Here is a 7,703-nt window from a genome sequence, read left to right on the forward strand (position 1 = left end):
TACTAAGCCAATAGTACCCAAATTTGTTACTGCGTATGTGTATTGTTGCCAATTTATAAACAGTACAAATTTTCACGTACTTTCAACGGACTTCTTCCCGGCGACATATGTATGTACTCCCAGCCGCTAAGTTGAAAGACCCTTCCTCATTGGCTGTATCCGAGCTGACCAATCAGGTCATCGCTTCTGTCGGTCGCATATTGGTTCCCTCCTAAATTCAATTAGCCACGATGCAAAGCTGCGTCACGCGCGCGGGAACGTCAATGACCATATATGGTGCAACGGACGCACGGGGGAACGTGACCATATATGGCGACACGCGCGAAATCCGGAGAATCTCGGTGAAAATATACGTAGATACCCCGCCAAATTGGCTTTTAAATCATTTTTAAGTGACTTTTGGCCGAAAATGATACCGGGGTCCTTTTGATAAGTATCTCACGCAGTATCATACCAAATTTCAGGCCATCTGGACTTAATACCTGGGCACGGGAGGCAGGAATGTGCAGTATGGTCAGAAAATAACCTAAAAACATCGGATTCCATAAAATCATTGTTAAGGTATCTATCAAAAAACTTTGATTTGGTGACAACAGCGCTGAGAACAATGCCCTCACACCGTGTCATTATTCGTCGTTCATGAATTTGATAACAGCAGATATTCGAACAACACCCGCATTCGCCGGACGACGTTTGCGACGCGTGTTCATGAATATTAATTATTAGAGCAAGCAGGGGTGACCACCTGCACGGCCGCCACCTGGTCCTACAGGTGGCGGGAAGGTAATTACGTCATTTACCATATATGGTGAGACGCTCAGAGGCGGTGAAGACGAAAACGCAGATGAAAAAACCCGCCAACTTGGCTTATAAATCATTTTGAAGTGATTTTTAGCCAAAAATGATAACGGGGTCCTTTTTAGCAAATATCTCATGCAATACCATACCAAATTTCGGGTCCCTAGGACTTAATACCTGGTCACGGGAGGCACAATTATAAAGTTTGGTCAGATTATCACCTAAAAACATCCATAAAATCATTTTAAATGAATCTATCAAAAAACAGAAAAAACGTCCGAGGGTATTGGTCAAATGTACACTTGTGCCAAATTTCAGATCATTCGGTCTAAGAACGACGGAGAGGAATCACTTTAAAGGTCGTGACAGGAGAAAGAAAGAAAGAAGAAACATCAAGAAAACAATATTTTCACTCGAAGCGTACCTACGGTACGCGGAGTGAAAATAACAAACAGTTCACAGCTATTTACATATAAGTCAGGTTACAAGGTAGCTGCAAAACGTTTCGTATGTACAATACATAACTGGGTTAACTGTAAGATACTGCAGTTTGTAGAATGTGACAGGAAAGGTGAACCCCTTAATAGTAGATGGATACGGGCTGATTCGGATAAACTATTGAAGTCAAGAGTATTGCCTAGCAGGTTCTGTAGATTGCCGAAAAAAAATTAATTCTGTATTGTTGATATGTAGGGCAGTATAACAAAAAATGTACAACACTTTCACAAAGACACCCACAGTAACAGGCTGGACTAGAAGCTAAATTGCGGATAAATAAACAATGGTTCAGACTGCAGGTGCCGATGCGAGGGCGCAGGTGTATCGAGGACCGTAACTTAAATGTTAATTGACGGAGGGACGTACTAATTTAACTAAATGTTTTTTATACAGTGAAAAGTTGAGTGAACGAACAGCAATGTCAAGACCATTACAGTGTTGTGTTGCATAAGGAATAAAAGACTTTTGGTATCGACTTGGAGTGCAAATCGGTACCCGTAGGTTGTGTTTGTTGCGAAGATTATGACAAGTGAAAACAGAAACTACGGGAGGGATCAAGTCCTTAAGATACTGGCGAGTATGACCGTTAACAATTTTGTAAAACATGACCAAGGAGTGAACGTGTCGCCGATCAGAAAGTCTTTCCCAACCAAGTTCAACAAGGAGCGAAGAGTAAGAAGAACCTCTTACTGCCCCTGAGACTGTAAGTGCACATTCGTACTGAACACGTTCTAAACGTTGGGAATCACATAAAGTACATCCATGCCATATGATATCGGCGTACTCAAGAAGAGGACGGATAAAGGACTTATAAATAGTATCAAGTACTGTTCGAGGTAATCTAAATTTCAATTTTTTAAGTGCAGACACTCGTTTAGATGTCTTGGAAATCATATTTGAAATTTGCATTTCGCAAGACATGGTGGTTGTTAAAATACTTCCTATGTGCTTATGAGATTTAACGGACTTAATAACACAGTTGTTGAGAAAAAGATATGGATGGTAAGGGGGATTTAGTTTCTTGGAAAAAAGCATTTCTTCAGTTTTTAAGGGATTTAGCCATCTTGCAGACCAAGATGAAATCTTCATGAGATCACTATTGAGTCGAATGGCTGTTGAGTTTGGATTTTCCACGATATCCAATAAGGAGCTGTCGTCCGCAAATAAAAAAGGGCAAGTGACTAAACCATCCACCATGTCGTTAATGTACACAATGTTCATTCCCTTCGTGAAACGAAGGGTTTGTAGTCACTGCTGTTTTGATGTCAGGGGGTCGTTTGTCAGCCTGATAACTAGGGAACGCAGGGATGGATGGTTTTGATATTTGGTATGTGGGTAGGATTAGACATGGCAAATAAATGGCAGGAATTGTTTTACGGCAGGGCGCTCTAGCGACGTGTTATGGTACTGCAGCGGAACTTCCGGTTTTGCTATTTTTTGTTTGGGACTTGTTTGGGTGATGATTTTTAAGTTGTAGGTAGCTGTGTTAAAGCATAGTAAGGTGTGTAAGTTTTAGCCACCTAGGGGTTTCGCAGGGGCGGTGCAAATAATTCTTGTTTTAGGTTTTGAGAAGGAATAATGCAAGAAGGGGTTGATGGATGTTAATGACTGTAGGTATGCAGATAGCTCACGTAATGATGTACATAAGTATATGCTTGTTATTCAATTTAGGTGGTAATTTGCATAATACAATAGGTATGTGTTGAAACCTTCTACACTCTGTGTCTGTGAACAGAAAATCTCCTTCACAAGACAGATTGATCTGATATTTGGCATGTGGGTAGCTCTTGAGAAGGAGAAGAAACGTACGAGGCGTTTTTTTGTCTAGTGGCTTTTGACGGTTTTGCAGGGGATGTTTGTACTTGAAAAATAGTGTGTAGTGTGGTAAGTGTGGCGATTGCGCAATAGTGGTTTACATTTAGGAGTTACGTCATTCAGCGTGAGCTGCAGTTGTGCATGGGCCCCGTCCCCACAGGAAGTGACCCCAAAGGTCATAGTTGCGCAATAGACAGCACGACTTATATATACCAGACGATTACAAGACAATGGTACTATAGGGACAGTACATTATACTAGCCTGGGTACCATCCGGATAGTAGTTCGCTCCTATGTTCGCTTCTGCTATCCAGAGAAGCAACTGTATATAGTGTATAATGAATGTCAGAGCTAGAAGCGACTGTATATAGTATATAAGGAACGTCGGAGCGAACTACTTTCCGGATGGTACCCAGGCTAACATTATACATGATGGAGTGTCAATGTTTCCTATAAGATTTGATAATCTGTAGATTAAGGGCAATGAATTAATAAGGGCAATGATGATAATGTTTACAGGGCCCCATGTTATACGTTTTAAAAGGGTTGTACATGTAACAGTTACTACAGGTGTGACAGCGATATCACTAGCGTTTTCGCCCCCCATTTATGTATGATTATAGCATAATTATGTATAATTGGATTTCTCCCTAGGGACTTATTAATGTGTTCCGCGTATTAGTCACCCTCTGCTATGTACTCCATAAAAATATAAACAAGATTGTTTTGTTTGTTTGTTTATTTCGATCGGGTAAAGCATTTTTAGTTATTGTCGTGCAGTCCGGAATTAAATTGTTTTTCCGGAATTAAATTGCGGCTTGCTATATATTTTATTGGATTCTTGACAGGCCCGTTACTTTCAATGTGCAATGTAAAATAAAAGTTACCAAATTTGGGTTAGCCTGACATGCGCGATGACAATTGACCAATAATAAAAGTTACCAGCTTCTATTGTATTAACGATACATGGAACGGCGGCCTTTAGTAAAAGTCTAATTGCCCAATTGCAAATTACAATATTGAAAGAGGCCTCCTATCTCCTCTTGTCACTAACCTAGTGTAGGCGTGTGACAACTGTATTTTGCTTGAAATTGCCAATGTCTGTTAGTGTCAAAATCATCTTACGTGTGCAAGTATGGACAGGTTTACTCCATTGGCCGTTAGCTTGGCACGTCGCACTAGAAGCGTTTATTAACGGTTCGGTTTCTATAGACCACCGAAACGAAGCTTAACACGCGTCTTTTTCAGCACTTGAAAAAATGGGCAAGTTTCGTTTTTCTAGATTGATGGAAAGGAGTCCCAACGTATTGGCTTTGGTTACACCTGACTCTAACTATCACAACATACCCTATCCTAGAAAATATCCTGAAATACTTCCGAGAATATTGTCGCCTTCTATTCATCTGATGTCTTACGCCTAAGGTTGGTTATCCAGGCTATATAGATATCGATACAGATTCAACTTGGCTCTAATCAAGTACTAACAACACATTGAGACATGTATTTCCGTCTCAAGAATATCCCTTTTGTCAAATTTAATTTCATTCAATGAAAAATAAGATTGTTACAAAGCCACCTGCCAACTCTCTCCCCATACACGTAACACTGCAGTTGCATGTAGTTGCGAATGGTATTAATCATAAGAGTATAAATCAAAGGATTTGTAAAGAATTTTGAAAGTATGTCTATTACTGAGTGAAGGCATGTATTCAACCCCCCCCCCCCCCGCCACCCAGGATAATTAGATATGAAGTATTGAGGTACTTACGTAATGCAGGTGGAATCGTTTGGCAGAAAACTGTAAGAAAGCAAATACATTTATCTGATCAATGGTCTTAGTGCTATCTTAAATTAACTACATCCGTTATTGTTTACTCCTATATTGAATGTACATATAGACACTGCGTTATCAGTGATCCGTGAAAGGCACGTATAGACCACGGATAGGTGCATAATTGCATTACTTACAGCCAGGTGATCAGTGACGCAGGACGTCTTGATGGTCTTGCAATGGGATTTAAGATCCAGCAAGACACTTTAGAACGTTTGTACTAGGTAAACAGTAGGGGGTTATAGGTCAAGACACGGGCTATACGACATCAAGGGGGTTTAAAAGAAGCAAAGATTCACTAGAAATGTAAGAAACATTTACAAATGTCACAAAAATGCTCCTAATTCGACTTGGAAAGCCTTTGTTAGACGAGAAGTCAACAGGGCTTTGGAACATGTAACAAGGGCCAAGGCAACAGATATTACTAGTGCTTGCAGGCATAATGGTTGCGCAGTACACAGCAACCGATTGAATAAAAGGCTGTAAAAGAAATTGTGTATCTCGCATTAGAGTTGGAATAAAGAATGTAACACCGGTTCTCAATAGTTACAGAGTTGCAAACAACCAAAAACATGGGGTCTTGTACAGTTGACTAAAAGTGTGGTATACTACAGTTGACAAAAGTCAGTAAACACATTTTGTACTTACCCAGGCTAGAATTAGCCACCATGAGTGCCCCAACTATCCTCAGGGCAAACTTCATGGTGTAGTCGTATAAGTGAACAACTTTACGTTTAAAAGGATCCGACACACAACGTGAAGATGTAAGTCTTATCCGAAAAGATAGGTCGTATCTCCAGACGTACACTCACACAAGAACGGTGTCTTCTTCAGGAGAAGTGAACAGACAAACCCCCATGTGAACGCGCGCCGTTTCCTTGTGTAACCTTTACATACCAGGCTAAATTATGTGCTTAAAACTAAAGGTCATGGGGTGACATAACTTCGTACCAAATCGTAAAAAGCAGCTTACTCAGGGTCACCGCACTATTTGTATCTAAATTGTTTTTGTGTATATACATCATATTTTCAAATTCAATCTGACATTAGGAATTAACGTCTGACGTGTCACAGATAGTAATGTCAAAATTTAGATACGCCTGCATCTCCCGTTAATGAATAAAGAAAATTACAGGACGTCCTTCAACATCTGACCCCAAGTCAAAGTTCACAGGTGAAAGCAGATTGTTGTGAATGCGCTCGAATACACGAATTACACACACACGCAAAGTGTGTGTTTGTGTAGGTGAATATGATACGTGTGTTTGTATAGGAATCAGATTTCTATTTTCAATTGTTGATCTTGTTCCCATGTGAGTTAAATGTGCAGAAGTGTCCTCCACTTTTAATTTGTCCTCAGAATATCCCGTAGGCGCCGTTATGCATTGTTCATCAAACATGAATAGACTCTGAGGTAACCACATGGTATGTGAGATGGTATGTGAGTTATTTTGTTTCCAGTTCAAGACACAACAACACTATAACAGCATTTCCCACACTATACCGTACAAAGCCTTTAGTGTTTATATAATTAATGCAACTTACCACACGTTGTTTTGATACTGAATATATGATAGGTAATGTTTTAATAAAAAAAAATTAGACTCCGATAATAGACTATTGAGACGTCTTGTCACACAAGTCACATTGCCGCTTATCATACCTTCAGTCAACCGTCCACAATTTCTGTATGGCGGCGATCGCAGACGACAAAGCTATTGTACAGATTTGTCAACGGATCTTATACGCTTCGTGTGTTTATGATCACAGCGACGTGCAGCATAATCGCCGTCTAGTTGAATGGGGGTATTACAATAAGGGGTGCCTACGTGTTATCTACATGTTACGATTTGTTCTTCGCACGAATCACGAAATTTTATGGGACAAGCAGCGTTTAATGCGAAACGGCCCACCGCTTCCTGGATCACGTGACAAAGTTAAGCGGGATATTCAAAATGGCGGCGTCGAGCTGCGTCGACGGGAAAATATGGCGTGACGCGCCGAAATTACTGTGATACCGAATATACCTAAAACTTTCACAAAACGATTGAGATACGTATGAGGTGCGTGTTGTGTGTATACGTACAACTCCGTATGAAAAAAGTGTAACTACTATGGACTTGATATGCACGTTTTATGACACCAATTATGTGCCCTTACATATAAATGCAAGCAGACGTAAAAAGGTAATACACAAATTGATTGACCACGACTAAACTGCATTCATCGAGTAGTCTCTTTTTACAATTATAGGTATCGCTATCTATTGTCACATGCATGTTAGCTATGTTTCTACCATGTACTTGCAATTAGCCTGCGGGGAGGAAATTGCAAATAAACATTCAATATAAAAAAAGGTTTATTTGACGGAATGTGCGCCTGATTAAAAATATTATTGACTACCTAGAAACCCAAAACCTTTCACCCTGTATTTTATACATGCCATGCAAATCATGTAAAATTACAATAGCATTGCTATCATCAATCAAGGATGGGTGTATAAAGGTAGGTATCCGTTAAGGATGTCCTGTATCTGCACTTCTTTTTATCTTAGCATTAGAGGTTGTGGTCGTGGATATTAGGAATGCACATGATATGTACAGCTGGAATGAAAGTTTAGAGCAATTCTAAGGAAACTGTTAAAGTTTAAAGCTCACAAATAGCGAATAAAGACACCATCGTATTTGTCTCCGATTTTACATCCATGGAAAATACATTTAGACATATTCAAGATAGTTGTAATGATTCAAGCCTAACTTTA

Source organism: Branchiostoma floridae, chromosome 3 (assembly GCF_000003815.2).
Source record: "Branchiostoma floridae strain S238N-H82 chromosome 3, Bfl_VNyyK, whole genome shotgun sequence".
NCBI classification, from domain to species: Eukaryota; Metazoa; Chordata; class Leptocardii; order Amphioxiformes; family Branchiostomatidae; genus Branchiostoma; species Branchiostoma floridae.